The sequence below is a fragment of the Pleurodeles waltl genome, chromosome 7 (assembly GCF_031143425.1).
Source record: "Pleurodeles waltl isolate 20211129_DDA chromosome 7, aPleWal1.hap1.20221129, whole genome shotgun sequence".
NCBI classification, from domain to species: Eukaryota; Metazoa; Chordata; class Amphibia; order Caudata; family Salamandridae; genus Pleurodeles; species Pleurodeles waltl.
This window is the reverse complement of record NC_090446.1, coordinates 1,038,096,883-1,038,121,553: the sequence shown is the minus strand read 5'-3', so window position 1 is coordinate 1,038,121,553 and position 24,671 is coordinate 1,038,096,883. Positions and strand designations below refer to the sequence as shown.

At 46.9% G+C, this 24,671-nt stretch overlaps 1 protein-coding gene across 2 annotated transcripts in view; it reads left to right on the top strand.

Annotated features, from left to right (window-relative positions):
* APOH (apolipoprotein H) overlaps nt 1-24,671 on the top strand; it is a 388,934-nt gene that overhangs the window by 95,545 nt on the left and 268,718 nt on the right. The gene's annotated exons all lie outside the window — the stretch shown is intronic.

The following is a 24,671-nucleotide window of genomic DNA, read 5'->3' as shown; positions in this document are numbered from 1 at the left end:
AGAAGAGCATAGAGGGATCCGGAACTTTTCCCTTTCCACCAAAAAGAAGCATTTTCAATGCAATGGGGCTCGCATTTGCTCGAGTTGGAGCTATTTGCGCTGTAAACTCCTAACCTAACTTTCCTTGCCACACAAATTAAAAGAAAAAAACACAGCGCGATCGCGCTATGTAAAATGCAGCGCGATCGCGCTGCAATTGAAAACGGAAAAACTGAGCGCGATCGCGCTGCGGGGAAAATTAACAGATAAAGTAGTACGGACCCCAGGCTCAAAACATCGAGCCTCGTATGTTTTTGATAGTTTACCGGTGCTGTGTAGGCAGGCTAAACACTGGAAAAGGCATGATGTATGCGACTGCAAAATGGCATTTTCTAAAATACCATTCCTATTTTCCGAGCTGGCAGGCAAATACCGACTCGCAAAATAGGGATTGCAACTGACAGTTAGGAAGGGGCGTTCCAAGGGTGTCCCTACCTAATTGCGAGTCGCAGTAGCATGTATGATTGTTTTGTGACCGTAATTGCGGTCGCAAAACAATCGCATTTACCACCAATTTCAAATTGGTGGGAACCCATTTGCAAATGGAAAGGACCACTACCTACTCTGAAAAAATTAAAAGAAAACTTTTCTTCTTTTTGGTTGAAATGTAATCCATTTTCCTTTAAGGAAAACAGGCTGCATTCAAAATAATGCTTTATTTAAAAAGCAGTCACAGACAGGGTGGTCTGCTGTCCCTAGCAGGCCATCATCCCTGCTAGCGCGGCCATTCCCATGGGGTCACAAACTGCGAACTACCTCCTGTATATTGATGAGGTAAGTCATTTGCGACCCCATTGGGAATCGCAAACAGTGTTGTGACACTGTGGTACATTTGATTTTACGACTCGCAATTTGCAATTTGCAAATGATTTGCAAATTGTGAGTCGCAAAACATACGATTGTACATCTGGCCCTTAGAGTTTATTTGGATGGGTTACTCCATCACAAACCTGATTGATATTCCATCCAGCTCATTATGTTGACTTTTATAAGGCGGACAGGATATTCATCACTTTAAGACGAGTAGCCTGTCCACCAAACTCTAAATCAGGAACAAAGCATCTACTATTGCTGCCCGTTTTCATGCAAAGTGGAACTTGGACACGAGCTGAAATGCAACACTGGAAAACAGTTTCAGAGCACTGGACCTCAACAATTTCAAGTTCTTATGCATTTGAAGAACTCATGCTTAGGGCCGAATTTAAGAAAAGTAGAGCTACATCCAATGCAGTGCCACTTTTCTTGCGTCCCCCTGTGCCCCTCTAATGCCACCATGTGTGTACCATATTTTGGATAGGGTGTACCATGGCGGTAGTTAGAACAATTGCATCAGCATTTTTGACGCGATTATGGCACTTTGCTACACTAGCAGGCATTAAAAATGACAGAAAAATGGCTCAGTGAAATCTTGTATATTTCACTGTGCCATTTTTTCGGGCCTCCTAGCGTGGGAACACCCCCCCTTGCATAAATTATGCCTGGCACACGCATAATGTGGTGCAAGGGGTTACAATGCATGCATTGCGCCACTTTGTAAATATGGCGTTGGGCAAAGGCCAACTTTGTGTCATTTGTTTGATGCTAAGGCGGCGCTAAAGTGGCACAAGTTGTCTTGCAGTTGCAGCTTGCGTCTTCAAAGCAATGCACATACTTCAACTGACGCATTTCAACTGTAGCTTTTAGGCAGCAATAAAATGTCAAGTAAGTATTGTGATTATGTTTCTGCTACAAAAGGATCAGACTTTTGTCTAGTGGCAGTTTTAGTGCCATAAAGAAGCGCAGAAGGTTTATATGCCTACTGCAAAGAGCAAATCTGTATTTTATGTAAATAGCTGAGTACATTAGTAAAGTCAGCCATTACCTCCGCTATAATACAAATGAAATGTATGTGCGGGGTGGGGGGCGGCTATGGAGAGATGAAGGGCACTTTTGCTGGGTGGTAATGAGGGAATCCAAGGAGGAGGGAGTGGGAGCACCAATAATGATTGTTGGACTGGGCGCAGGAGGTGCTAAAGACTGTGACGAATGGTATGTGACAAGGTGTTTTTTGAGTGTCTTGAAAGAACGTGCTGATTGAGGGAAGAAGCGCAGGTAAGGTGGCCTCTACTATTGCACGTATCTCACACACACCATCGATTTTGTGACTGTCTACGTAGGCTAGTGTTTTAGAGCAACAGTTTAGCCAATAGCAGAGATGGCATCTTGATGGATGACTGCTGCCGTCACTCGGGTTATAGAGGACAGCTCTGACATTGGATCAGAGACTGAGACATCAGATACTGAGACAGCATCTGAGGGATAGGACAATGGCGCAGACTCTGGGAGTGATTTTTCAGTCGGAGGAGTCCCATTCGATAACTCCTCTTCCAGTAAATTATGAGGGAGGTGATGAGGACAGTCCTGCTGTCCCTTCGCAAGCACAGTCTGAGCAACGAGGTAATAGTGGGTTAGCCCAACCCAGAAAGCAGGTGAATGCAGTGGCAAGCAGAGAGAGAGAGTGCTCTCTTGGGAGCTCCTCAATTTAGTTCAAATCCAAATTCCACCACCCAAATCGTATTCTGGAGACATCAAAATTATCTATCACAAAACAAACTGGTTTTGTAAGGCAGGCACCTGTGTTTTCGGTCCTGGCTTCGGCGGCCATATAGAGAAACATACTAAACCCAAACATTTCTGGAAACTAGACATCCGGGGGAGTCCACAGAGGTGTGACATGTGTGGATTCCCCAAAGTTTTCTTACCCAGAATACCCTGCAAAGCTGAAATGTTGAATAAAAACTCTATTTTTCTCGCATTTCTGTCACACAAACTACAGGAATATGCTGGGATCCACATAATTCCTACCACCCAGTGATTCCTCACCTATCCTGATAAAAACACTACCCCACTTGAGTGCCTACACCTAGTGCCTGCGTCAGGAATGGATCACCCCAGGGTCAACAGCTGCCTCATGTAAGGACCAACATTGACCGTTGTGTGAGCTATTCCTGTCGCGGGCACCAGGCCTACCCACACAAGTGGGGTACCATTTTTATCGGGAGACTTGGGGGAACGCTGGGTGGAAGGAAATTTGGCTTCTCTCAGATTCCAGAACTTTCTGTCACCGAAATGTGAGGAAAAAGTGTTTTTTAGCCACATTTTGAGGTTTGCAAAGGATTCTGGGTAACAGAACCTGGTCAGAGCCCCACAAGTCACCCCATCTTGGATTCCCCAAGGTGTCTAGTTTTCAAAAATACAAAGGTTTGCTAGGTTTCCCTAGGTGCCGGCTGAGCTAGATGCCAAAATCCACAGCTAGGCACCTTGCAAAAAACAGGTCTGTTTTCTTTGGGAAAATCTGATGTGTCCACGTTGTGTTTTGGGGCATAACCTGTTGCGGGCGCTAGGCCTACCCACACAGGTGAGGTACCATTTTTATCGGGAGACTTGGGGGAACGCTGGGTGGAAGGAAATTTGTGGGTCCTCTCAGATTCCAGAACTTTCTGTCACCGAAATGTGAGGAAAAAGTGTTTTTTTGAGCCACATTTTGAGGTTTGCAAAGGATTCTGGGTAACAGAACCTGGTCAGAGCCCCACAAGTCACCCCATCTTGGATTCCCCTAGGTGTCTAGTTTTCAAAAATGCCAAGGTTTGCTAGGTTTCCCTAGGAGCCGGCTGAGCTAGAGGCCAAAATCCACAGCTAGGCACTTTGCAAAAAACAGGTCTGTTTTCTTTGGGAAAATGTGATGTGTCCACGTTGTGTTTTGGAGCATAACCTGTCGCGGGCGCTAGGCCTACCCACACAAGTGAGGTACCATTTTTATCGGGAGACTTGGGGGAACGCTGGGTGGAAGGAGATTTGTGGCTCCTCTCAGATTCCAGAACTTTCTGTCACCGAAATGTGAGGAAAAAGTGGGTTTTTTTAGCCACATTTTGAGGTTTGCAAAGGATTCTGGGTAACAGAACCTGGTCAGAGCCCCACAAGTCACCCCATCTTGGATTCCCCTAGGTGTCTAGTTTTCAAAAATGCCAAGGTTTGCTAGGTTTCCCTAGGAGCCGGCTGAGCTAGAGGCCAAAATCCACAGCTAGGCACTTTGCAAAAAACAGGTCTGTTTTCTTTGGGAAAATGTGATGTGTCCACGTTGTGTTTTGGAGCATAACCTGTCGCGGGCGCTAGGCCTACCCACACAAGTGAGGTACCATTTTTATCGGGAGACTTGGGGGAACGCTGGGTGGAAGGAGATTTGTGGCTCCTCTCAGATTCCAGAACTTTCTGTCACCGAAATGTGAGGAAAAAGTGGGTTTTTTTAGCCACATTTTGAGGTTTGCAAAGGATTCTGGGTAACAGAACCTGGTCAGAGCCCCACAACTCACCCCATCTTGGATTCCCCTAGGTGTCTAGTTTTAAAAAATGCCAAGGTTTGCTAGGTTTCCCTAGCTGAGCTAGAGGCCAAAATCCACAGCTAGGCACTTTGCAAAAAACAGGTCTGCTTTCTTTGGGAATATGTGATGTGTCCACGTTGTGTTTTGGGGCACAACCTGTCACGGGCGCTAGGCCTACCCACACAAGTGCGGTACCATTTTTATCGGGAGACTTGGGGGAACGCTGGGTGGAAGGAGATTTGTGGCTCCTCTCAGATTCCAGAACTTTCTGTCACCGAAATGTGAGGAAAAAGTGGGTTTTTTTAGCCACATTTTGAGGTTTGCAAAGGATTCTGGGTAACAGAACCTGGTCAGAGCCCCACAAGTCACCCCATCTTGGATTCCCCTAGGTGTCTAGTTTTCAAAAATGCCAAGGTTTGCTAGGTTTCCCTAGCTGAACTAGAGGCCAAAATCCACAGCTAGGTGCTTTGCAAAAAACAGGTCTGCTTTCTTTGGGAATATGTGATGTGTCCACGTTGTGTTTTGGGGCATAACCTATCACGGGCGCTAGGCCTACCCACACAAGTGAGGTACCATTTTTATCAGGAGACTTGAGGGAACGCTGGGTGGAAGGAAATTTGTGGCTCTTCTCAGATTCCAGAACTTTCTGTCACCGAAATGTGAGGAAAAAGTGTTTTTTATGGCCAAATTTTGAGGTTCGCAAAGGATTCTGGGTAACAGAACCTGGTGAGAGCCCCACAAGTCACCCCATCCTGGATTCCCCTATGTGTCTAGTTTTCAAAAATGCACAGGTTTGGTAGGCTTCCCTAGGTGCCGGCTGAGCTAGAGGCCAAAATCTACAACTAGGCATTTTGCAAAAAACACGTCAGATTTCAATGTAAAAATGTGATGTGTCCATGTTGCCTTTCCTGTCGCGAGCATTAGGCCTACCCACGCAAGTGAGGTACCATTTTTATCGGGAGACTTGGGGGAACACAGAATAGCAAAACAAGTGTTATTGCCCCTTGTCTTTCTCTACATTTTTTCCTTCCAAATGTAAGACAGTGTGTAAAAAAGACATCGATTTGAGAAATGGCCTGTAATTCACATGCTAGTATGGGCACCCCGGAATTCAGAGATGTGCAAATAACCACTGCTTCTCAACACCTTATCTTATGCCCATTTTGGAAATACAAAGGTTTTCTTGATACCTATTTTTCACTCTTTATATTTCAGCAAATGAATTGCTGTATACCCGGTATAGAATGAAAACCCATTGCAAGGTGCACCTCATTTATTGGCTCTGGGTACCTAGGGATCTTGATGAACCTACAAGCCCTATATATCCTCGCAACCAGAAGAGTCCAGCAGATGTAACGGTATATTGCTTTAAAAAATCTGACATTGCAGGAAAAAGTTACAGAGTAAAACGTGGAGAAAAATGGCTGTTTTTTTCAGCTCACTTTCAATATTTTTTTACTTCAGCTGGTATTTTCTGTAGGAAAACCTTGTAGGATCTACACAAATGACCCCTTGCTGAATTCAGAATTTTGTCTACCTTTCAGAAAAGTTTAGCTTTCCGGCATCCAACATTGGTTTCACACCCATTCCTGTCACTAACTGGAAGGAGGCTGAAAGCATCAAAAATAGTAAAAATGGGGTATGTCCCAGTAAAATGCCAAAACTGTGTTGAAAAATGTGGTTTTCTGATTCAAGTCTGCCCGTTCCTGAAAGGTGGGAAGATGGTGGTTTTAGCCCCAGAAACCCTTTGTGGATGCCATTTTCAGGGAGAAAACCACAAGCCTTCTTCGGCAGCCCTTTTTTTCCAATTTTTTTGAACAAAAACGAAATTTTTACTGTATTTTGGCTAATTTCTTGGTCTCCTCCAGGGGAAACCACAAACTCTGGGTACCATTAGAATCCCTAGGATGTTGGAAAAAAAGACACAAATTTGGTGTGGAGGAGCTTATGTGGACAGAAAGTTATGAAGGCCTAAGCGCGAACTACCCCAAAGAGCCAAAAAAGGGCTCAGCACTGGGTGGGGGTAAGGCCCAGCAGCTAAGAGGTTAATATTTTACAGCCAAAGCTCACTGAATTTTGTTTTATCTCTCTTTTCTCTTATAAGCAACTTTGCTAGGTGGAATAAGCAAACCAATAAGAGTCTGGCAAGATATGAACACTGATTTGCTAGGCTATGTGCAGATGCAGCAAACTTATCGATGCACTTTTTAATTCATTGTGGCGATGTACAGAGGCCCTGAGGAAAAGGTGCCCTTCCGCCTCTCTTGCTGTCACTGAACACATGGAGTGGGGGAGAAAAAAGAGCAAAACCAAGAGAAAAAACAGTCAGGAAAAGAAAAACTATAGAGTAGGGGAAGATAGCATAGGTGAGTAAAGGATGGATGAAGGAGAGAAACAGAAGAAAAGAGAGCAAGAAAGAGAAAGAACATGAGCGGTTATGAGGAGAAAGTCAGAAACGAGCTGTGTCGGTGAGGTAGGCAACAGAGACAGCGAGACCAAAGGAGAGGGACAGCTATAAAGTGTCAGACTAGAAAGAGACAGCTGAGTGTGAGAGCAAGATAGATAGGAGAAAAAGAGTGAATGGGTGAAAGGCAGGTGTCAAAGAAACAGTTGTGAAAGGAGCTGAGAAAGAGAGAAGAAAAAGTAAGAGAGAAACAGAACAGAACTTATAAATTGGTAACACGACAAAAAAGAAGAAAACCACAGGCTGAACCATGTGTTTGTGAGAAGAATTAGCTATAAACAGACTGCTAGGAATATGTGAGAGGGAACACAAGAGAAAGAACAGCAGACAACAGACAGTGTCAGACAAGCAAGCGGGTAAAGACGGCTAGCAGAAGAGAGACAGTACGACAGTGCAAGGAGACAGATGAGCAAAAGAGAGAGAGAGCTTAGCGAATGAGAGAGAGGTGTTAAAGAGACAGAAGCAGGTGAGAAAGAAAGGACAGAGAGATTTAGGAAGGCAAGTGAAATAAAAAAGGTAACACACAAATGACAGACACCAGAGGTAGGAGTCAGACAGGGAAGGGGTGAAAAAACATCAAGAGACAGCATTGGAAACAGTGGAGGAATGAAATGAGATAGCAAGCAGGAGAGGCAGGGCAGGAGGGACGTAAAGGTCGGATTGGCCAGACTGGGCATCAGGCGTTTCCCCAGAGGCTGGAAGGACTGGGGGGAGGGGTGCTTTAGTTACCTGTGGGCAGCGGGATGATAGTGCAACAGTTTTAAAAGCACTGCAGAGATCTTTATATATCCAACAGTTATCAGGCAGCAATAAAGGTGCCAAGATAACTCTGATAATTAAAGTACATGATGGAGAGAGATCAGAGTTTTGTCTAGTGGCAGTTTTGACTCATCTAAGGTAGTGCAGAGGGTCAATATGTCTGCAAAGAACACGCACTATACATATCAACAGAGATCCTTTGTTAGTGTGCAGTTCATAACTTACAATCATAATCTAGCACAGGGAGCTATGAACTGCCATTAAAGAGCTGCATGTTTCAAGTACATGCACCACCTCACTTTCGTCCCTCCCCACTAGGCCACCTCTGGGGATCGGTCAGTCCGCTCCTTCGGCTAGTGTCTCAGTGTAATGTGTGGAATGTTCAGGGTGCCCCCAGCTATGTCACTGCCACGCTCTCACATAGTCTCTGCTCTGCGTTTAGTCCCCGCTCACCTCTGGGCATCGCGGTATTAGTTGTCACCTATGTCGGTATTCGTATGTACTATGTCCGCACTCCCTCCCTGGGCCACTGGACCAGCCCCCATGTCTTGTATCTGCTCTTCCCATGCATCCAGTATCTCCTCCCAGAGTGGAACGATAGGATGTTGACGGATCCCACATGCCTCCTCACGCCCCAAAACCTGTAACTCAGCCCGTGCCCACACCATCACGTCTCGTCTCCAGTCCCCCATTGAACGGCTCCTAGGTGACTTCCAGTGCATGGCGATACAGCGCTTAAAAAGCACCAGAGCCAGGTCCAGGAACCTACTGCCAACCTTCTTAGAGGCTGGCCTAGAGCTCAAGCCCAGCAAGCAGAGAGAGGGATCCAGTTCCATTCTTGGATCTAACATTCTTCCAAGATCATCCACCACCCCACTCCAGCACCGCCGCATCGCAGGGCAATTCCATACCATGTGGTCTAAGTCCAAATCCAGTGCACCACATTTGGGGCATGCCCTGGGGTCACCCCCATTTATTATTCATATCCTGTGCGGCGTGAGGTACGTTCTATGAACATAATTGTACTGTATATACCTAAGACGGGTGTTCCGTGAGACCCTTCGAGGATAAGCCAATACTCTCGCCATTCCGCATCTGTCAAGTCTCTACCCAACATTCCTTCCCACTTCACTCTAAGAGGCTGTAGAGAACCCAAAGTGTCCTCAATCTGGGCCCTATAAAGTTTAGTGATGAGATGGGTGTCTCCCCCCCAAGGTCAGCAGGAGATGAAGAATCCCATGTGTGTCCGGCTCCGCATTTACTGTGCACCAGTATTCACGTATATGATGTACCAGGGTTTGATAAAGTAGGAATTGCCCACTTGGTACTCCACTCTCCTCTGTCATATTAGCAAAGATTCTCACTCCACTGTGGAAGAAATCACCCAGTGACTCCACCCCCGCTCCTGTCCAGGCGCTCATCTGAGCCCCTCGCGCTGGCTGACCCGTGGTGCCCCGGTATACTGCCGTCAGTGGTATCACCGGCGAGTAGGCCACTTTTGTTCCCAGACATCGCAGACATTTCTTCCAGCAGGAGAATGCCACTGTCATCAAAACGTTCCTCACCATAACCGTTATCCGGTGACCAAGCATTTGTGCTATTATTAAGTCTCCTCTCGTCTCACCTCCAGCTGTGACTTGGTCCAGTCCTCCCTAACCCACGCACCACCTGGAGATCCATTGAAGCTGGCACGACAGATAATAGAGTTCAAAGTCTGGGGCCCCCAATCCACCTGCAGTCACCGGGCAGCAGAGGATAGACAGAGCAGTTCGTCTGCGTCCTCCGTCCCAAATGAGCTCCTGGAGCAGCACTTTTAGTTCCCTGAACCAGCCTGAGGGGATAATCACCGGAAGGTTGGTGAAGAAATATAGGAGGCGGGGCAGTTAATCATTTTGGACAAAGACACCCGAGCCATCATGGATAGTTTGAGGCTTCGCCAGAACCCCACAGTCGCCCGCAATGAACGGAGCGCCTTACCAAGACTACCCTCAAGGAGATCCTTCAAGTCATGGAAGACCTGGATACCCAAGTACTTAAAGGTATGAGGAGCCCACACAATGTCCGCAGGGCAAGTGGGAGGCTGCATTTCACCGGCTGTCCACGGGAAGACGTATGTCTTGCCTCTTTTCAGTCTAAGGCCTGAGTAGGCACCAAAATCCTCCAGTAACACTAGCGCCCTAGGCAGCCCCGTCGCTCCTTCCCTCAGATAGATTAGTATGTTGTCAGAGTAGAGTGAAATATTATGTTCAGTTAGGCCCCACATCACTCCTCTACCCCTACCCTCCACACAGAACTGGGCCACCAAGGGCTAAATAGCAAGTGCAAACAGCAGTGGGAGCAGCGGGCAGCCCTGCATAGTGCCTCTAAATATAGGATAGGCTGCCAACACCGTCCGGCCCGTTCTCACCGTCGCCATCGACTTACAGTACAGCAGATCAACCCATCGCACCCAACCCTCACCCAAACCCATCCGAACCATCACTGCCCTCAAGTAGTCCCAATGTACCGAGTCAAAAGCCTTCTCAAAATCTATCGACAAGAGTACTGCTCCGGGCGGCCTCTCCGTCTGTGGCATGTGCAGAAGCGCGAACAATCGCCTAAGATTAAGGGAAGTATTACGTGCCGGTATGAACCCATTTTGGTCATCATGTATTAGACTGGAGATCTGCTGGACTAGCCGGCTGGCCAGAATCTTGCTCAGTATATTAATGTCGCAGTTCAGCATTGAGAGTGGTCTGAAATCAGATACCGATGCCTCCCTGGACTCAGACTTGGGCAGGGGGACCACCAATGCCTCCCTCAGAGTCTCAGGGAGCATACCCTGCTGAAGTGCCTCTGCATAGTAGAGCCTGCCTCCACCAGTAGAGGAGCCACAATGGTCGAATACTTCTTGTAACACTCCAGACGGAGTCCATCTGTGCCTGGCGTCTTACCCGCAGACAACTGCCAAATGGCGCCTTTGACTTCCTCTAATGTTACTGGCCCGCCCAGTGGGTCCCTGTCTTCAAGCGCCAGGGTTCTAAGTGATAGTAACTGCAAGCGGCTGCCCAGTGATTCTGGTATATCTACCTCTGGCTGCCTGTAAAGAGAGGTGAAGGAATTCCTAAAGGCGTCATTTATTTCAGCCGGCCTATACACACGCTCCCCTCCCATGTCACGCACGCTCATTATTGGTGCGCCCTCCCCTCTGGGTCTCATCAACCACTCCAACATCCTCTGCCTGTATAGATGCCAAGTACCTCTGCAGGTTGTGGCAGTGTAGTTGTTCCTCAGTCTGGGCGTGAGATTTCTTTGAATCAATGAGTCTATGTCGCCCTGCCAGGTATGTACCCCCATCCCTTTCTTCCTCATGAATAATCTTTTCTAAACGGTGAGTTCTCGCTTCAGAGTCCGTTTTATCCCCACTGTCTGCCCCATACAATGCCCCCTAGTTACAACCTTAAGAGTTTCCCATTCCACATGTCTGGATGTAATGGACCCCTTGTTAATGTTAATGTGGTCAGTGAGGTAAGAGCGAAGCTCCTCTCTTTATGCCTGGTCATCTAGTGCGGCCAGTCCCAGTCTCCACATTGGGATAGGAGGTCTGGTCTCCACACATCTCCAAGTAGGAAGTAGTGAGTTAAGATCAGAGAGGGTGTGTCCTAGGTACTTGGAGTGTATGATTCCGTGGGCCATATTTGCTGTGCACACCACCCTGTCTATTCTGGTATGTACCTGATGGAAACCCGAGTAGTAGGAGTAATCTCTATCCCCCGGGTGCTGATTCCGCCACACATCTTCCAGGCCCCAACACTGCATCCAGTCCGCAGTCCTTTAGCTATCTTGTGCGATATTGCACCTATTAGTGGAGGAATGGAATGGTCCAACTCAGTGTCTAGGACACTGTTAAAATCCCCTCCAATCATTAGTTCAGCCTCCTGTTGTCTGGTGAGGCGGCTCGAGAGTCGTTGCATAAAGGGGATCTGGTCCTGGTTAGGGGCATATATACTGCTCAGCACTACCGGTGTCCCATGCAATCAACCCTCCACTATCACAAATCTATCCTCTTGGCTATATCAGTAGCTACTACCTCGAATGGGACTCCTGCTCTGATCCACACCAGCGCACCCTGTAGAAAAGCCGAATATGTGGTAGCAAACACCTGTCCCCGCCATCTGCACCTAAGCTTATCAACCTACCCAGAGGTAAGGTGGGTCTCCTGCAACAGCACCATGTCAAATATGACAAGACTCTATGCCTTTTGGTCAGCGACCCCATCCCCCGTATGTTCCAAGTTAACAAATTGTAGTCCGCCATTCCATCTTGACTATATCAAGGTGGGTCGTACGCCCATCCCATACCTTCCTCTCCCAGCCCCTGCCCCCCCCCACCTCCCCAATCATCAATATCAATTTCGGACAAGTAAATCTCAGCCCCTTGCACATAACCAAAACACATAACTTCAAGTCCCAACTCCCCATCCCAAGGGCACCTCTCCAACTGTAGGTGGCCCAATAAACAGTGCAATAGCACAACCAAAACAGCAAGTCAGTCTGTGTTCTTGCCATTCACCACTCAGTGGCCGAGAAACCGAAAAGTGGGGGGGGGTTCCGTGGCCATCAGGGCCCCGTATTCAAGTCACCATCCTTACCTCAGGGCCAGAGTAGCAAAGTCTGTCTCAACCCAGTTCATCAGCGCTTTGAGGGGTTACTTTGGGAGCTCCATCATAACGACTGGAGCCCGCAGCAGAGGAAACAGAGGCATGGTCCGAATCCCTCTCGCTGGCCTCTGCCAAAGAGTCCACACCCCGCATGGACACCACAGCCGCCAAGGCCGCTTTCCTTGCAGATTCCTTCTGGGCTGGGGTCGGCTCCGTATTCAGTCGATGCCTGCTTCGCTGTCTTCTTAGACTTCTGCGGCCCCGGCATCCGACACAGTCCGAATTGGCGTGGCGGCCCTCCCCGGCCCCGCACGCCTCCAGCCACTCTCAGGCCCCATCCGGGGACTGGAAGAAGACGGTCTGGCCTTTGGATATCACCCTCAATCTGGCCGGAAACAAAAGGAAGGATTGAACCCCCTCCTCCCTGAGCGCTCTCTTCACTGCCATGAAGGAAGCCTGCTTATTCTGTACCTCCACTGTAAAGTCTGGGAGTAAAGTCACCACACCATTTGCCACCCTGAAGGGCCCAGCCTCTCTGGCCCTTTGCAGCAGTACATACCTGTCCTTATAGTGCAGTAGTTTGGCCACAACCACCCGCAGTGGTCTCCCCAGGGCCAGAGGTCTCGATGGCACCCGGTGCACTCGTTCCAGCGTGAAGAAAGGGGTAAGTTGCTCCGGGGCCACATCCGAGTGCAGCCATCCCTCCACAAAGGTCACCATGTCCATGCCCTCGGTACCCTCCGGGAGAACAACAGTTCTCACATTGTTCCTGCAGTTCCAGCCTTCTGCCTCCTCCACTCTACGCTCCAGTCGTTGGATCCGGTCTGTCAACTGCAGCACTATGGCCGTGAGTTCCACCTGCTTTGGAGAGAGCTCTGCCAAAGCGGTCTCAGTCTCCTGGACCCTATCAGCCAGCTTTTGGTGGTCCGCCCTCAGCAAGCCCACCTCAACCGACACCTGGCCAATGTCCAGTTGGAGCGTCGTCTTAGTGTCTTTTATTGCCCCTAAAATCTTGTCCAGGGTGGCCTGCAGATTCTCCATGATCCCACAGCTCAATTCGCCCATGTGTCTGCAAGCTTGCACCTTGTCCCTATTCCGGCCTCTGGAGGTCATCCGATTTGCGGTGGAGGAGCACCAAGGACTCCTGCGACCCAGCCCTACACCACTCCTGGAGTTCTGAGCTGCAGTCAGAGGTACTCCCCACCATGATCAACACCCCATCTGTATTTTATGGCCAGTGGGTGGGTACACGGTGTCAGCCCTCAGCCAGCCAGTGTTCATCCACAACCGTCTCACCCAAGCAGCCCGCCCCTGATCCGGGTGCTCCAGCAGGGTGGCCGCGGCCTCCCAGTCACTCCAGAACCACTGTCTGCCGCCGCTGTCCACTTCCTGCCCGCTGTAGGACCCCCTCGGTGCCCAGTATAGGCGCTGCACCAGAAACGTCCCCCTCCGTCCTTATCTGGTGACCATCTGCTCCATTTTGCGCTATTGAATAATGAGGCCGGCCCAGGTCTCCACCGGCGCCCTCCATTCCCCATCAACTCTTCTCCAGGAGAAAAGAGAGTAAAAAGGGGAAGCGGAGAGGCCGCAGCACCTCCACAGCTCTCCTTCAACAGGCCTCTTCCCGGCCGAAGCAGCCAGCTCCACTCACCTCGCGCTCTCCACGCGGTTCGCCCCAGCGGCCAGCAGACGGTTCCGGGCGGCACCGCCCAGGGTCACGGTGGCCGTCCGATCCACGATTCCTGTCTCCAGCCCCAAGTGGGATCGATTTAGAAAGGATTAATGCGAGGCCCAGATGGAGCCGCGATTTCACGCGTCCGCCATCTTGCCCAGGCTAGCCACGCCCCCCTGGTAGAAATACATTGTTATTAATAAAGACAATCCTAACCATTGTGTTACTTTCTGAATTCTGAGTTTATGCTTCCCCAGATCAAGCATTCTTAAAAAATGCCTACAGTATGGATGACGTGAGCACTACACCTTGCAGTCCCCTTTATCCTATGTAACATTCTGTATACACTGATTTACACACGTATGATTCATTGTTTCTATATGTGTGTGTGATGTAAAGTGCTCCAACACCCTACACTGGTAGGAGATGTGCTACATAACATATGAGGCATCTGAGAGAGGGGCTATGGAGAGATGAGAGGCACTGTTAGAGGGTGATCGTGAAGATATCGTTGAAGAGCCCCAATAAAGAATGTCATATCCTGGTGCACTTTAAGGTCATCATTTACTATGTTTTCAACACTAATACAATTGAATATATAATGAATACTGTGTTGAAGAATGCACCGGTTTCCCATTTTTTCCCCAAATTTTCATTTGGGGCGAGAATCTCCAAAGCTGTATTAAAGTGGTCAGGCTCGCTCGCTATGCACCCTATGCGGGCTGGTCTGACAAAATTTGCCAGGTCTACTTTGAGTTCCAAATCCAGCCCTGGGAGACATAAGGCATGGTGTAGGAGAGACACAAGAAACACAGAGCCGATAATGGAAACAACAAAAATGGAAGAGAGATATAAAGGGAGAGGAAGAAAACAAGAAACAAGACAGGAAAAACAGCTTGACCATTAAGGCATTTACACACCAGCCCCACGTTCTTTACCCTGTCACTCAGAGGCTCTAAAATTAAAGTGCCTCCTCTGTAGTGCAGCTCGGGACACACAGAGCATCAGAAGAAATAACGAAAAACTGTATGCCTAAGATGCCATTCGTCAATGTTCAGCCTATCAGACATGCACTGATTGTGTTCTTTAGAGCACTAATGCTAATGGTCTTCAGATGATTGACGTGTGTCAGTTTTTAGAAACCAATGGCAGGAGCTCTGTCACACGTACACTGTGATCAATAGCACAGGCCCCTCAACCGTTTCCTGCATGTTCAATCACACACAGACCTCCATGACAGCGGCCGTTTTTAACGATCCCCGCACAAACACCGATATGTGCAGGCATTGCAAGTACAAGAAGTGTGAAGTTCACTCACTTGATAATTATTGGCTGAAATGAACTCAAGCATTCCTCCCACTGCTTTTGTTAGTTACAGTAGACATCCTGAGTACGATGAGATGCTGGCCATGTGATCACTGTGCCAGTGAACTCAAGGTGCACCTCTCTGATAAGGCTCTAGTAGTCCTAAACCAGTCTGGGGTTGCTCTTGTTCCATCTGGAACTTGGCCGTGCGGACTGGACTGTGGGCATTGGAGCAAGACTAAGATTGATTTGCACATAGCCTTATACAGTTTACAGTGACATAATGGTAAAAAATGCAGACTGTAACAAAACACTGACTAGTTACCAGAGACTGATGTTAAGTCAAGCACTCCTCTCATCACCTTTTTGTTTTTCTAAGGTATATTTGAATGCAGGACTGATCACATGGGACACACGTAAACCCCCAGCTTTCTGAGGTCCAGGGAGCTGCTGTTAAGGGTGAATGGGTGGAGGGATAATCAGTTATTTAGTCTGCAAAAAGGCTTAAAGGAATGCACATAATATTCTTGTAAACACATATATATATATATATATATATATATATATATATATATATATATATTTGTCCCCTCCCTCTCAAATCATCCTGTAAATCGACGGGCTCACCCACTATACTCACTCAATACAATAAGGGGCTGAATATGAAAACATGCATTGTCTTGGAATGTTTTTAGTTACCAGTCCACTACTGTGATGTAGTAGAAATTTTAGTGCTGTCCCACATGTCACAGAAGTCATCTATATGTGACCGTTTATGCATTATGTGAACCAAAGAACTGATGGTTTGACTGTAGAAAGATGCACTGAGAAGCTAGTATAGATCTGCATTCATTTAGAATAATGTTAGAAACCCTGGTGGTATTGAGGGTTAATTAAATGATTGAAGAATTAAACTGATATTATGATGAAATATAGACTCTATACTAATATTATGTATTGAAAAGATATTGAATTTTCAATGATTTTAATAAGTTTACAAGAACTAGAGAGATGCAGTTCCATGTTATAATGACTGAAATGTATTAACAGTTATTTTGTTTAATCCCTTCGATGCCAGGCCTTTTCCCCTTAAGGTGCAGAGCCTTTTTTGGCTATTTGGGGTAGTTCGCGCGTAGGCCCTCATACAATTTTGTACACATAAGCTATCCACGCCAAACATCCTAGAGATTCTAAAAGTTCCCAGAGTTTGTGGGTGCCCCTGGAGGAGACCAAGAAATTAGCCAAAATACAGCTGAATTTTTTTTTTTTTTCGGTAAAATGGGACAGAGTGCAGCAGAAGAGAGCATGTGTTTTTTTCCCAGAAAATTGCATCAACAAAGGGTTTGTGGTTCTAAAATCACCATCTTCCCAGCTTTCAGGAACAGGCAGACTTAAATCAGAAAATCAAATTTTTCAACACAATTTTGACATTTTACTGGGGCATACCCCATTTTTACCATTTTTTGTGCTTTCAGTCTCCTTCCAGTGAGGGACAGAAATGGGTGTGAAACCAATGCTGGATCCCAGACAGATAAACATTTCTGAAACTTAGACAAAATTCTGAATCCAGAAAGGGGTCATTTGTGTAGATCCTTCAGGGTTTTTCTACAGAAAGTGACAGCTAAAATAAAAAGAATATTGAAATTGAGGTGAAAAAAAGAGCCATTTCCATCTACGTTTTCTTCTATAACTTTTTCCACCTATGGCAGATTTTTTAAAGCAATATACCATTACGTCTGTTTGGACTCTTCTGGTTGCGGGGATATATAGGGCTTGTAGGTTCATCAAGAACCCTAGGTACCCACAGCCCACAAATGAGCTGCACCTTGCAATGGGTTTACAGCAATTCATTTGGTGAAATATAAAGAGTGAAAAATACGTATCAAGGAAACCTTTGTATTTCCAAAATGGGCACAAGATAAGGTGTTGAGAAGCAGTGGTTGTTTGCACATCTCTGAATTCCAGGGTCCCCATACTAGCATGTGAATAACAGGGCATTTCTGAAATAGACTTCTTTTTTACACACTGTCTTACATTTGGAAGGACAAAATGTACAGTAAGACAAGGGGCAATAACAGTTGCTCTTCTATTCTGTGTTCTCCCAAGTTTCCCGATAAAAATGGTATCTCACTTGTGTGATTAGGCCTATTGCTCGCAACAGAAAATGCAACATGGACACATCACATTTTTACATTGAAATCTGATGTGTTTTTTGGAGAGTGCTGAGCTGTGGATTGGCCTCTAGCTCAGCCGGCACCTAGGGAAACCTAGCAAACCTGTGCATTTTTTAAAACTAGGCATATAAGGGAATCCATGATGGGGTGACATGTGGGGCTCTCTCCAGGTTCTGTAACATGGACACATCAAAATTACCTATTACAAAACTACCTGTTTTTGAAAGGGGGGCATCTACGTTTTTGGTCCTGGGTGTCAGAGTCACCAGATCCTCGGGGTCTGCGCACATTCCCAACATGTCCACTACAAGACAGCTCCAATACTCTGATTAAAATGTCACAGAGTCTAAGAAAGTCCAAGTGGGGAAAAGGGGATTAGGTAGGGAACAGCTGGGAAGGAGACCTGTAGGAAGCAAAAGGTTAAAACACACAATATCAAGATTATATCATATTATTCTTTACTAGACTACTATTCTAAGCATTGTCATACTGTAACCATGGATAACTTAAGCATGGTCTAAAAAACTAGGCCTCAAGACGTCTGGTTACCTGGGAACGAATTAAGAATGATTAATACAACTTCTCAATGAATCTCTTAATGAAATCTTACACATTGATTAGAAACAAAAGAACCCCCTAGAATTATGTTTTCAAAATCAAACATAGTCTTTTTACATGAGGACAAAGAAATAATCTGAACTTTTTCTGGAACACCATAGGAGTTGTATTAAGGGACTTATTATGCACATATAATGTAACATCTAGAATTCTAACACTTAGCCGGTCATTCTGACCGCGGCGGTCGGCGGTCGCCGCCCGCCAAGCGGTTCCCGACGAAAGACCGCTCTGCGGTCAAAAGACCGCGGCGGCCATTCCGGCTTTCCCGCTGGGCCGGCGGGCGACCGCCAGAAGACCGCCGGCCGGCCCAGCAGGAAAGCCCCTTCAACAATTAAGCCGGCTCGGAATGGAGCCGGCGGAGTTGCGGGGGTGCGACAGGTGCAGTGGCACCCGTCGCGATTTTCACTGTCTGCAAAGCAGACAGTGAAAATCTTTTTGGGGCCCTGTTAGGGGGCCCCTGAACTGCCCATGCCAGTGGCATGGGCAGTGCAGGGGCCCCCAGGGGCCCCATGGCACCCGTTCCCGCCATCCTGGTTCTGGCGGTGGACACCGCCAGAAACAGGCTGGCGGGAAGGCGGTCGGAATCCCCATGGCAGTGCTGCAAGCAGCGCCGCCATGGCGGATTCCCTGGGCCAGCGGGAAACCGGCAGGAAACCGCCGGCTCCCCTTTTCTGACCGCGGCTTTACCGCCGCGGTCAGAATCGCCCAGGAAGCACCGCCAGCCTGTTGGCGGTGCTTCCGCCGCCCTCCGCCATGGCGGTCATGGACCGCCAGGGTCAGAATGCCCCCCTTAGTTTTTAAATGCCGAAACATGAATTGCGCACATTGCTGATTTCAACAAGAATCTGCAAATGTCATGAAATGATCGCGCACACTGCAAACGATCTGAAACATCAAGTTCAATTGCGGGAAAAGAATTGTGCGTCTTGCCGATTCGAATGCCACCATGAAAATGCCATGAAATGGTAGCGCCCATTGAATATCATGAGTTAAGCACATGAAATGAATTGCGCGTCTTGCTGATTCGAAAGCCACCATGTAAATGCCATGAAATGGTAGCGCACAATGAATATCACGAGTTAAGCACTAGAAATGAATTGCCGATTCGAATGTAAGCATGCAAATGCCAGAAAAAGCCAAGTGCACATTCACACGCTCAAGGTAAAATCTTTTATCATGAAAAGTAGGGCCAAGAACTCGAAAGCCTTCGAGAACAGGATCGGGGGCCCAGCCCGACCTCCGTCTTACCGCCCTGATCAAGAATCACCAACAAAGTGAAGGGCAAGGCCTGGAAGATCAAAGTAGGCATCTGGAAACAGTAGTTCAGGAAGTTGCTGCTTCTCTGCACCAGGACCTCTGAATAGTGAGCACGTGGAGCTGGGCTGGCTCCCTTATATAGAGTCTTGGCCCAGCCCACAAACCACACCCAGTCACGCTGCAGAGGAAGCTTCTAGAAGGCCCTGGAAAGGGACCACACCCTGACACACTCTGAAAGCCTGCAGCAATACATTGCAAATGAACAGTATTTATAAGCACCTTGAATATAAGTCTTCAGGATTAAACTCTGCAATGCAAAAGGTTAAACAACAGCACATTAGCATAATGCATGAATTACGTTATCTTGGAAGTGCTGGGTTTTTGCATTCCAGTCGCCCGTAGAGCACACACTGCCCTGATGTTGACACTGGGCTCAGCAGCTATCTAGGGAAACCTACCAACCATTGACATTTCTGAAAATTAGAACCTGAGGGAGTCCAGAGTGGTGTGACCTGCATGGATCCCCCAGTGTTTTCTTACCCAGAATCCTCAGCAAACCACAAATTTAGCAAAAAATCAAATTTCTGTGTGGGATCACCGCACCGGCCCAAATTTCCTACCACCCAATGTTCCCCTCAGTCTCCCCATAAAAATGATACCTCACTTGGGCAGGTGAGCCAAGTGGCTGTGACAGGGAAGGGCCAAAAACATGTCAAAATTGAGAGGGAACCAAAGCGGTCCAAAAGAGCTGTTTGGAAAAAAACATTTTTAGGCTGACAAGTGGGGCAGAAATGTTATAGGTATAGATGAGAATATGCTGGGTGGTAGGAATTTTGTGGATTCCTTCAGATTCCGAAATGTGCCATCACAAAAATGTAGAGACAATGCATGATTTCAAGCAAAGTTGGAGGTTTGCAGGGCATTATGGGTAAGAAAATGGTGTGGGGTGCATGTGAAGCACCCAGATTTTTAGTTTTCAGATGTGTATAGGTCTGGTAGACTTTTCTAGGTGGCAGCATCCCAAAGTCCAAAAAGTGTAGTTGCTCACCATTTGAAGTGGGACGATATTGAGAGTTAGCCATGCTCCCTTATCCCAAATGTAAAATCAGAACCCAAAATAATTAAATGTCCTCTTGCTTGCCATTGGAATACGTTCCTTTAGTTTGCTGGAGGGGCTGAAAGACTGTTACCCCCTCCAATTGGAGTGGAGGGCATAACCATGCCCATATTGCTAGGCACCTCCCACCCCTCTATTTTGTTTTACAATTCCCTGGCATCTAGTAGGCTTTCTGCCCCCCCCCCGGGGAGTGGATCGGGGAAATTGCCCCATCTGCCCACCGGTAGGCAGAACAACTTTGTCCCCATTTATTTGGGGTTGGGGTATGGCCATACTGCAACCTTCTTTTAAATAAAAAAAAATCTTCCCCCTTGGGGGCAGAAGGGCCTAATAAAAAAAGGCCAATCTGCCCCCAAGCGAGGGCAAAAATGGCCAAAAGTAATGTGCCCCCATGGGGAGCGACCCTTGCCCCAAACAAAACACACACACACACAACAATCCCTGGTGCTAATAGAAATAGGCTGATCTGCCCCAAGGGGGGCAGTAATGGCCAAATATAATATGCCCCTCCTGAGGAGTGACCCTTGCCTAAAGAGTCTCTCCCCTTATGTAAAATGATAAAACTAAACAAATCCCTGGTATCTAGTGGTTTCTGCCCCCCTTGGGGCAGATTGGCCTAATAAAAGTAGGCCGATAATGACCTAATGTAAATCTCCCCACCTCCCGGGGAGTGACCCTTGCCTAGGGGGTCGCTCCCCTTATATTGAAAAAAAAAATCCTTGGTGTCTAGTGGTCTCTGCCCTCCCTTGGGGGCAGATTGGCCTAATAAAAATAAGCCGATCTGCCTCAAGGGGTACAGAAATGGCCTAAAATACATTTGATGCCATCATGCTGCAGAAAAGCCTTTCCTTTCCTTTCATGCCTCTCTGATAACCCCTGTTCGGTAGAGAAACGAAAGTATTTCTGTTCTGATCACGCTGGAAGCTGAGCTTCCAGCACGGTGGGGGCGACCTCTACTGAGGTCAGCACGTGATCGTGCGGTGATATCAACAGATGTCACTGGGGGGATCTGGGGAGGTCGGCTGGCACTTCCCCTGCCATCTCTGCCCAGGGGCAGGGAGTAGGAGGTCCACGGGGGGAGCACTAGTGCTCCCCCCTGTGGGCCTGGTGCAGGACGAGCTGGTTACGTCCTCGGCACACGAGCACCGTGGCCGAGAACGTAACCAGCTCATCCCCAGCACCCAAGGGATTAAAGGTATAGAAATTAAAAATGCTAATGAAGAATTATTAATGAATAGTTCACAGTTTGCATATTAAAATGTGTATAATTTGATGTATTATTGTGCTGCATTAATTCACTCACATTAGTCTAAGTGAGGTGTCTTAGGCCTGTATTTTTTGATTGTGTAGAAAATGGTAAGTCATGCCCAATATGTGAATTTACTTTCAGATTTTGATCCCATGAGAGTAATAGGTTTGGTAATAGACCCCTATTGTTTTACACATAACAAATGTAGAAAGTTGACCTTGGATGAGGAATATCCTGAACTGTGGACTAGCAAACATTTGTTTCAAATTTGTGTGGAGCTACATTGAGGAATGCTGTTCCCATGACAGACCTGGGAAGAAACACTAATGTTGCAGTTTGGAGTCCTGTGATCGATTTCTCTTGGATGATACCCCTTCAATATAAAATGAACTGTTGCCCTGAGCGAATCAGATTGCCATATGAACTTTAATATGTCATTGGCCTTTGGTCAGATTTTTCAGATTTCCCTTGGTTGGAGATCCTACCAGATTCCCTAACATAATAAGAGGAGCCCCTTTTCCTGTGTCCTGCAGAGCCCCTTGGGGAGGTATGTTCCTGTCTGCCTTTGCCCTTTTCAAATTCCTTAGGTAGGCTTGGAGTTTTCCTTCTAACCTCTGCAGAAGACTCTTGATCGAGCTTCTGACATGTTGACATTTTCCTTTTTTTACATATCTTTTGCCCACCTTAGTCAGTAGCCTGCTGCCCAAGACTTCCTTTTTCAAAATTCTTTTTGTCTTTTGTGTTCTTTTTGTCTTTGCCCACATGTGTTCCACCCCACACATGTATTTCCCTGATTTGGAAATGTAGTATAGGGTTTTCCTGTGCCCAGCAAAATTGAACTCTGCTGATTTGAAGTTGACTTGATGCTATCAAAGCTGAGCAATGTTTGATTTCTGTATCTCAGATAATCTTGTAGATGTTCTGCATCATTCTTCTTGAAAGATTAGTTTTATTAATGTTAGTTTGCCCAAACTTATTTCATTCCCTTGGGCAACACTTGGTGATTTTGTACCTTTATAACTTTGTCTTCCAAATGGTTTACATGAGTTTGAGCTTCAGTTTGAAATAAATCCTTTAACTTTATTCCTGAATGAAGTTTTCCTTGTATGGGTACATTGGTCATACTGTGTAACTTAATTGGTTTGTAATGAAATTGTGCTAATAGTTCTACCACATCCTATGAAGGGTCAATGATCTGTTGACCTCGATGAGCATTGAGTCCTGCAAAGAATGAAAATGCTCCAGCTGGAGCATCAAGACCTTTCTTGATACTCTGCTGGGGCTTTTCACGACACTTGGGGCGCCCTTCAACAAGGCCTCACCTGCCTCAGACAAATGTTATCTGATACTTAGGCAGGGTTCTTCTTTCGTAACCGTAGCGGGACAGGCCCCAATCACAGTGGGCCTCTTTTTGACATTACAGTGTCAAAGCCTGTTTGACAGGTCTGCTGGGGTTCCATGTCAAATTTAGGGCACACCTCAAAGCACAGAAGGAGAATGGTATAAGAATTGTGTGTACAAACTGTCTGGTAGCTGAATTTTCAACTTTGTTCTACCAGACGTTTGTCTCATAGTTGGTTGGGGATACAGGAACTGAATGACTGAATGTCAGAAGACACTAGGATTACCTTAGTACACTCTCCACATAACCCTCAGAGCCCACATTAACTGTAGTCAAAGACTTAAGCCACCTTGAAAATGCCCAAACTATGTAGGGTTACTCCATTGGTTAGGATGCCCCCAAGGTTCATTCCCACCCACTAGCTTGTGCCAAGCATAAATGTGGCATCTCCAGATACCCACTTCAAAACACACCTAAACCTGTGAAAGATCAAAAGAGGACTGAACCTGCTGTCTGACACCTGAGACGACCTGATCTCCCTCTTGTACCCAGGACAAAAAAGTGGACTAGATGGGTTATAGGCTGACCTCCTGTTAAAGCTCCAGGGACACAACAAGCTACAAGAGGCTTTTTCCTGCAGGTGCCTAGCTGGCCAGTGGCGACTGGACATTGACTAGACCTTCCTGTTGGCTTCTGCCAACCATTTTGTGAGTCTTTAAGTGTCTCCCCTGATGGTCTAGGGAACTTTGCAAATGTACTCCAATGGTGGGCTGGCACCCAAACGCTAAAGTCAGAAAGTAAAGCTAGCAGCAGAGTTAGCATTCTTTACACACAGCAGAGACAAGAACGGACCCCACATAATCCCATCAAACCATAAGAACAGGTACAGCATGGGCAACATCACTGCAAGAAAAAAGTACAACACACAGCAGCAGTAACCTTGGATAAGACGTAGCATGTAGTAGTGTTATGGAGGACTTGTGAGGGCTGTAGTAAGAAGCAGAGTGAAACAATGGCCACAGTAGGGCAGCAGAATAACTGCCAGGACTTTACACTGCCCTAGAGGTCAAACAATGGCTATGAGAGAGTGGGCAGCATATAAGTACAGGAAAGTGTAAGAGGGATGTTTAACAGTGTATTTATTTATTTAGGATTCATGTTAAGGTGTTACCACTTAATTGGTGGCCCAAGAGCACTCAAGGAAAATAGCAAATAGGTGAACAAAAGACCCTAGATATTGTGATGTATCCCAAATTCTCCTTCCATTACAATGTCATATAGTAGGCATATAATAGTTCAATTAAAGAGTTAATTCAGGCATAAAAGCCTTGGGTGTCAAGATGGTCCAGAAGCTAGCTGTAGAGGACAGACAGATCCTAGGCACCTGACCAGTTGGACTAGAATGTCGCCAGAATTTGCTGCTCCTGGAAAAATAGGTTTATGCATATGCCAAGGTGAATAACTCTTACAGACACATCCCATGTTATGGTCCCACATTGTTTGGTATGTTGTCACTGACACACTAAGTGATCTATTGAATAACGTTGGAACTCATCAATAAGGACATTGCCTGTCCAGCTCTCTTGAAGCTTTGTGATTACTCCAGGATCCTATTGTCAGGTTGCTACTGCTTTGTTTTGTCCTGCGGAAGACCCACTTTTAACCCCTTAGCTGCTGG